Genomic DNA, 8,724 nt, shown 5'->3' with positions numbered 1-8,724 from the left:
TTATTGTGAAATCAGGCAGATGCTAGCTTTCAGATACCTAGGTTTTGTATGCACAGTACTGCTGTCACCAAAACCTGGCACACAGCAACTGAGGCATACATATACATATACATACATCTATAATATACACACACACACCCCTGCTATGCCTAGTAGACAGATTCCTCCTATTAGATGCTGATTCTTTGTCTTCAAAGGCAGAGAAAATTAATATCAGGTACTTACTGATTCTATATTTAGGTAGGAAAAAAATCCATTATTTTCTCCATGCAAATATTAGAAGCAGTTAGTATGTTTTATTTGAGAAATAGCTGCATTTCACAGGAAGGCAAACTCATTCTCACATGTATCATACCTAATTTGCATAGTAAGTAAAAGGTTTTAAGAGAACTGAAATGAATTTGGATGAAAAGAACCAAACAAATGGAAGTTAGTAATAGCCACTGAATTAGCAGGACTGTTAGTGGAATTCATTTTAGTACTGTTAGAACAATACCCCAAATTAAGAGAAATAGAAGAAAATCCTCTTAAATGGAATAGCACACAAAGGAATAAGCTTCCAGTACACTTAAATGTAAATTGCAATAGAAAGTTACCCGTTCAATGTGTAAATATAGCCCATAAAACAGAAGGGCCTTCTAGACTAATACCTGTTAAGTGCTTTGCTTTTGCTCTGTTGCTCTGAAATTCTCCAAAGGGCTGAGGTTTCATTCAAATCTGAAAGAACTCTAGTGACACCAGGCAGCAGAGACTGCAGCAGCAAAGTGGTTAAAGTTAAAATACCTTATAAAAGCCCAGCATCTTGGCATCGAACAGTTTCGTCAGCATAAAAAAAACCTGTGTAGGATGGACACCCCAACACCCTCCTTCTACTGTCATGGTCCACATGTGTACAACTTAAACTACCATGGTGCCTGAATCACTTAAAATTTAGCGTGTTTAAACATCTTTTTAAGTGTACCAATGAGCACAACAGAGATGGGCTGTCGATACAGTTAATACATGTTCTATTGAGAAATACTCTCAAGTTCGTAGTACAAGAGTCACAGCAGCTGATACGACAGGAAGGGAAACATTCTCAGCAGCATTTACTACTCACAGGGAACTTTGGTGTATTTTGAAAACGCAGCACAGCCCCTCTCAGCTGTCGTCCCCCAGCAAAGAGGAGTTAGCTTTAAAATCTGGACAAGCTCCAGGCAGCAGACTGTGATTACTGAATGACAAGAGTCCCAAGGTCACAAGACCAGCCAGAGAGCCTGCAGAAAGATCAGTATTAGGAAAGCCCTTCCTCTTTCCTCTTTAAATAGTGCATCTACTCAGATCAAAACATGTTTGTAATTGATTTCCATGGTAGCATTTGCTGTCATATTGGCAACAGAGGTGACTGCTTATGCAGGACAGGCAATCAATGAGTTGGCAAACTGTTTCAGGGACCACCACCACCCACTAGAGCTTTACTGATTTCTCTCTCTAAAGACCAGCTGATCCATTAATTCAGGAGAAATTCTGCACTCTCAGGTGATGAACTTCAGGCTGGATTCAAGGCTGTATCAGCAGAGCCTGCCAGAGCGGAGCTAGAAAAATTGAGAATATAGTTTCTTCTGGGTTCTCCAAAGGTCATGCTTTATTGATTTTGGTTTAATTCAAATTTCCCGACTATGTTTTGTAGGGAAAATGGATCTAATCTTGTTATTATAAGGTGTTATTCTTTCTAATAAAAAAGAAAACCCACCACCATGGCATGGCTGCATAAATATGTCATGGTGGGGAGAAGAGAAACTGGGTCTCAGATGCAATTTTCTGTCCCATTGTTAAAGAAAATTGCCATTTATTGGCAGGATTAAAAACAACTGGCATTCATGGTATTAGCAGGAATCTTCATTGCAGCAATCAGTGAAGGTTTTTCTCTTAACCCCCATGGGACCAAGGATCATTCCCATGGGACTGAAAGAGCCATGCTACTGTGGATCAGCTAGCCTGGCTCATCTTTGCACTCTGGTGAGCAGGAGAAAATCCTTTTATTATGAAGCACAATTTCTTTAGTTGATCTAATGAGTGAAACAAAACCCCTCTCAGCTCTGCAAAATCACTGAGACTGTTGGGGTCTTTGGAAGCCCTGAATATCACATCAGATGTTGTTATAGGTTTCTTCAGACAATTAGCAAAGCTTTAAGCAGCCACCTGAAAGAAATAATGGCTTTTATTGGAGCTAACGCACTCATTTCTTCCACAAAGCTTCTTGTGAATAATTCTTGCTGGAAAAATTGTACATGATTTCTTTTCATTTATATTTTAATGCAATTTATTATACAACGGCGACCTCCATTCAGGGTTCAGAAGATCAGAGTACTTACAGTAATCTTCACAGCACTTTGTATCTCCAGCTACAGCTTACATTCACAGCATGAAAAGAATAAGAAGTTAATGTACCAAATCAGAAAGTCTCTGTGTGGCAGTGTTAATCTCAGTGTTGAGTTATTATTTATTAGTAGTATTATCATAGCGTCTAGAGACCAGGGCCTCATTGTGTTGGGCATTGCATAAAATACACAAATAATATATTTGCTCTCTAGCGCTCAGTTTAAATTCGAGGATGATTTGAGGATGCGCACAAGAGGTACTACAGCTATCATTACTACCACAGCCAGAGGCAAAACTCTTTTCATGCTTATTGTGGATGCTGACACCAGGAATAAAATTACCTACTGACAGGCAATTAAAATGAACACATTATTCTGGGTTGAGACCTCAAGATGCAAGAAGATGGAAAGAGCCTCCCTGTCTGATTTCATGCCAGGCCAAGCACGGTTGCAGATGGTGTCTTGCTGCACTCTTGGGTACATTAGCCATCCGTAAGAAACTCAAGAGGTGTCAGGCATTTGAGTTTTTAAACCAGTCGATCACAGAGATGTCTGCAAGACGAAGCAGTGGGTGAAATGGTGAAGCAGTTCCATATCCCTGTGAGTTGGAGCCTGGAAGAGTGTGTGTCTGTGGTGGTAGATCTGCACGTGGCTTAGCATGTTAGCTTTTGGCATAGCAGCTGGAAATGTGGGCATGTTTGCTGGCTCACACACTGGTAACCATTCCAGGATGCAATGACCTTTTTTTTTTGCTACCTCTAGTAAACAATGTTTGGCTCCTTTCTGTTAAATGCTGTATTCATATCACAACTCACTTCTAGCAAGTTTCCTCTGAGAATGAGTCTGATGCAAACATTTCTGTGTGTGTCTAGGCACACCGCCCCACTAGATGATTTTGAACTGTTCGTTAATTGCACCAAATTCAAAATACACTAGAGGGTCTCAAGATAATTGAGTTTCACAGAGTGGACACCCAGGGAGAAGGGGGTCACTTTCCAAATATTCACCAGTTCACCTTTTACAGCCTTAAATTCCCATCAACCATTCTTTACAGCCAGACATGGCAGTCCACAGGTTATCATCATGTGTGAGAAGGACTAGGTGGAGAAACTGAAGGAAATGTGTAAGTGTGAGAGGAGACACAAAAATACCCCAAACAAAAACCAAAAAAGCACATCCTACTTAAAAAAATCAGAACAGCTATAAATGCCAGATCTGTAAGAAATCGCCTCCACTGTTTGGGGAGAAAGTGGTTAAGTAATGCATTAAAGCTGAATTGCAAATCTAAGAACAGATACCCTCTTGGAGTACTCATGTTGCTGAACAGCATGAACTCAGTCGCTGAGTGGCTGCAAATAACTACAAATGCACAACTGCCCACACGAGCGGTGAAACACCAACACAAGTCTAATTTTCCAGGTAGGTTCGGAGCATAGCCTGAAATTCATTGGTGTAAGACTCATTTCCCTTTTCAACAAGGGACTGGGTTCTCAGTCACTCAAGCAGCAAAACTCAGCCTGTTGCAGCCAAGCATTTATAAGTATTTAGTTTAAATTCTTCTTTGGATACTCAGTCCCCCACTGCAAGCAGTGGGAGCTGCTGCTTTTGCCCTGAAAAGGCCAGCTGTAGGATAATCTGCTTTGCGTGGCCTGTGCTGTGTGGGGAGCAGGTGCTGCAGGAGGCTGCTCTGGTACCAGGAGGCTCTTGGATCTGGTTGACACAGTAAAGCAAAGACATGGGACTAATAATAATACTTGGCACTTTTACAGTCCTAGCTGCTCAAAGCACTTTATCAGCGTTAACCGATTACCCCTCAAACTATCCCTGTGGAAGAGGGACTGTCTCAGCTTTATGGGCAGGTAAACTGAGGTGCAGAGCTGGGCTGGGACACTGGCAGCCCTGATTTACAGTGACAAGCACACTGCTGGGCTAGGAAGCCTCTGCAAACGAAGGGCTCTGCAGAGCAGCCAAGGAGTAAGCCGCGGCAGTGGGCTCTGCACTCCCACCCAGCCATGCTCCCTGCCCTTGCTGCAGCAGTATTAGTAGTATACCACTGCATCATTTCAACCACAGGTCATAAGCCAAAAACCTTAGCAGAGTAAAGATGTGGATGTTTGAAGCAGAAGCAGGACTCTGCCTGCTCCTCAAGATGCACAGGTGGCACTTTCAAAGACTTTGTTGGCAGGAATATTGGCCAAGAAGAGCGAACCACTCACGTTTCCACTGTGAGCCCAACCCCTGTGGCGGGGCTGGGTGTGCCACATCCCAGCGCTGGGAGCAAGGTGCTGAGCAAAGCAAAGCTTTCAGAGAAGACAGTTGAAGCCCATGGCTCGTCCTCCACTGCCTACCTGCCGGGCTGCATGCTCTGCCCGGCTGGAATGAGCCTACTGGCTCTTGAGGTTGGAAAATTAAGACACGAAGGGGCCTGACTCACAGTCCCATTTTGCCCACAACAAGCCATACAGAAACAACCAGCTTATTCTCCCAGATCTGTAAAACAAAGTCCAAAGTGGTGCACAGCTACCGACGGTAATACACAACCCACCGGCCGCGGGATGTGGCTGCCGGTCCTGCTTAACTACACTTGAAAAAATCCTACTGGTGTCTGCCTGCCTCATTAGGCACTTAAATATCTTTGGGATTCGAGTCCTGAGCCTTTTGTGCCTCATGGTCCCCAGCTGCTAATGGACATCATCAACTATCTTGAAAGGGCACAGGAAAACACATATATTTATTAAAGATTGTGAGGCTCAAACAGGGGGTTAATGGGAACTGCTTAGGCAAATAGTGTAGCCAGCTAATAAGTGAAAAAGAATAATAATTTATGGGCTGAGAAGAGGGAAGGAACACAGGTCCTGGTCTGCCAGGTAATTCTCTTTCCCCTGCTGCCATACAAAGCCGGCATGGCTGACAAGGAGCAGTCTGTAAACTTGAAACAAAGCATGTTTCTGCAGCTGGATGGAGTCAAGCACAGCTCTATATTAGCAAATTAAAAAAGAGATTTCACAACTTTATAGCTTCGGGCTGGTTTGCCCTCAGGGAGTGAGAATGGGCCGGTCCCACCACCTCCTGCCACTGCCCCAGGTCTCATCCGTCCCAGCCATTCGTCAAACACAGCGCTCTCCGGGATGTGAAACCGAGCAGGGGCAGTGCTCGGGCCCCTTCGCTCCTTGAAAAGGGATTAAGACAACATCAGAACAATTAAAATGTCCTTTTTTTGATACAAATCCAACTTTGAGCTTAAAATGGCATTTGTTTTTTCTTCTCCAACCAAATGTTTACCTCTCAGGCATTACATTGATTAAATCATAAACCTTGATAAGGACAAAACCAATGTGATGCACAAAAGCCCAGGAGCTTCTGGCTGCTTTCTGGCTTTGACACATGTGAGACTGGCAGCAGGGTTCAGCCACACAGCAAAGGGCCCTTTGGGCTGCAGGGAGAAATCCTTGCTGTAGCCGTGGGTTGTTTTAATTGACACACAGCCGTGATGCAACCCAGACCACCCTCATGCCAATCTCAAGAAAAAGAAAACAAAAAATCCAACTGTCTCTACTTCCTGAGCTCAGGAAAGCAAAGGAATGGGGCTCCATGTCCCCACCACAGGCATGGCCATGCACGTTTGGCTAGGCAGAGGGCACGCAGCCCGACGCACACAGCCTGAGAGCAGCGCGCAGCCCAGCGCAGGCAGCACGAGCCCTTGTTAGGCAAATGGCTGCCTCAGGCAGAGCGAGGATGAAAGCCAAGTCCCAGACCTGCCGCCTAACGGGAAATGGATCAAGACACGTATAAAACAGCATATTTGTTCTGCGCAGTGCTACAAAACCATCAAGTAAGTGGGGAGGGAGCAAAGAACATGGCTGTGATTAACTACAGCTCTACTGGTTTCAGCCTGGCTGCGTTAATAAGGCGCCTTTGCCCGGTTTTGTGCGGGATTGTACACAGGAGGCCTCTTGACCAGCCAGAGTCTTAAGTTCTCAGTAACTCCTGCAGCTGCCAACCAGTACTTGTGTTTTAGCTTGCCCAGGAGAGACCCTTATTGGTATTTAAAACACCTCACTCTCTTCCAGACTCTTTTCTTTTTTTTTTTTTTTTTAAAAATTTGCTATATGTACAGCAGGGAATAGAAGGTGAAACAGGCATTAATTTGGCATTAAGCCTCAAAACCTGAGCTCAGCCTGAATAGATGGCTGGGCAGATGTGCCAGGGCCAAACTGTCCCCCCGGGAGCACGTGGCACCTGCCCTTCGCTGCAGGCAGGCAGCCGGAGAGGAGGCAGGGGGGCACAGCAGCCGGCCGCTCGCCCTCACGCCATCCCCTGTCCTTGCCTACCCTGCAGCCGGCTGCCAGCGTGGAGCGGGGGTCTCTCCTGGGACCACCCTGCACATCTGCGGTGCCTCGACCGCGGCGCGGGGCCATCAGGGCAGGACCACGTGGCGAGTGCCAGCCTCTCGCCAGGTGCTCGCTCCTGCTCCCAGACGGGTGTAAATCAGGGGTTACCCTGCTGCAGGCAGGGGAATAGCTCCTGATTTACAACATCCTACACAAGAGGAGAACTTGACCTTACACTTCAACATCAGTGCAGCTTCCTTTGTTGAAAGCTTCTTAAGACAGACATGTAATCAATCCTGGAGAGCCACCGAGCAGCAGGGCTCGGGTTCTGCATAAGTCAGGGCTAGGCTTGCCAGGGAAATTGCCTGACCCAGGCTCCCACGACATCTATTCCTAGGCGGTCCCTGCATGCTTTCTGAGAGGAATGAGTGTGTTTTTCTATTTTGCCTTTGTCAAAAATGGGCTGCTTTAGATTAATACCATCCACAAAGAGAATTGTTCCGTAATAAGTCTATGCTACTAACCTTTCAGACAGACAGGCTTTTAGTGAGCTCAGGTCTTTGGAAATTCTGGCTGTTATAGGCATTTGATGTTATTTTAGAATCCAAGAGGAAAGAGCTTACTGCCTTGCCTCTGTTTTCATGGCCATAATTATGAGGGCAGTCTGGTGACGTAACTTGTTTGGGAAATAAATGATAGCTTTCAACAGCAAGTGCTGTCAGACACTTTGTTCGCTGTAACTATTTTAGAAATCCAAATTCATTTTGCACTTCCACAGCACCAGATGCTGCTGTTATTTATGCTTGAGTAAATCCCATGCTTCACTACTGTCTTCAGGAGACCTATTCTGCGTTTGCGCCGCTTGCAAGACAGCAGAATGTGGCCCATGGTGTAAGCCTGCGTACACCCTGCAGTGTGATCTGCTGGTCCAGTAAATACAATGGGAGAACCGTGCAGATGTATTTAGTCTTACTCCCTCACCAGCTGTAACTATTCGCCTTAGTGATACGGACCATGACAGTGAAGGCCGAATCAGACTTCGGGCATTTTCACACTTTAAACAGAGAGAAGGAAAGGGGAAGGCAAAGTACAGACAAAGGTATTTTTTGCAGAACAAAACAGACAATTTATTGTGATAGAGGCATTACCTGTTACAGCCTGACACCCACCAGAACTGCAGGAGCTGAGATGTTACCCTGTGGCCATCACACCTTCGCCCTGTACATCCCTGCGCCCGGTGCTCCCGCCGAGCTGCTGCTGAGCCAGGGAGCAGCAGCCACCCAGCCCTCGGCTGCCACCCAAGCGGGGCGCTGGCCATCACAGTCACCTGCCAGCCCCCCACAAGACACATTTAAGAATCAGCAGTTACAAGTATGATCACAGGCAGCAAGATAATAGTACTACTACTTACTCCTGTTCTTCTTCCAAGCTTGATATAGTCCTGACTCCTCACAGCACCTCTGTGGCAGGCAAGGATTGTCGTTCCCCCTTGAGAAGTGAGGAACTGGGCCGTGGAGGCATGAAAAGCTCTACCAGCTCAAAAGCTAAACAAAAGAAGAGTGAAAACAAGTGGGTACAGAACAGGGGTACAAGATAAACTGTTTTCCATAAATAATGTGGGAAACAGTTGACTTTTGGAGGTTTCCCCTCTGCAGTGTTCGTGACCTAAACCCTGCAGAACTGAAAAGCTGAAAGGTGCATTGACACAAACAAAATCAAGAATGAAAAGAGGGCATTTTTTGTATTTTTATGAATATCCTAAGGACAAGCGTTGGGGCAGTGGCCTTCTCTGCCATCTATGACTGCTGTGCTGCTGGCCCGGTGGGGGTCAGGTGCCGCTGGCTCCCGGACCTGCGGCCAGGCCTGCTGCTCCGTAAAGCAGCGGAGCCCCGGCCACAGCCAGCGCTGCTCCCTGGCAGGACACGGCTCACGACAGAAAAGCTGCTGAAACGGTGCCAGTTTTCACAGCCAAACAAACTCACCTTTGTCCTCGCCACAGACACACAGGCGTTTCTCCCCCTCGCTGCTGTCTG

This window comes from Falco biarmicus, chromosome 14 (assembly GCF_023638135.1).
Source record: "Falco biarmicus isolate bFalBia1 chromosome 14, bFalBia1.pri, whole genome shotgun sequence".
In the NCBI taxonomy this organism is placed as follows: domain Eukaryota; kingdom Metazoa; phylum Chordata; class Aves; order Falconiformes; family Falconidae; genus Falco; species Falco biarmicus.
This window is presented reverse-complemented; position numbering follows the sequence as displayed.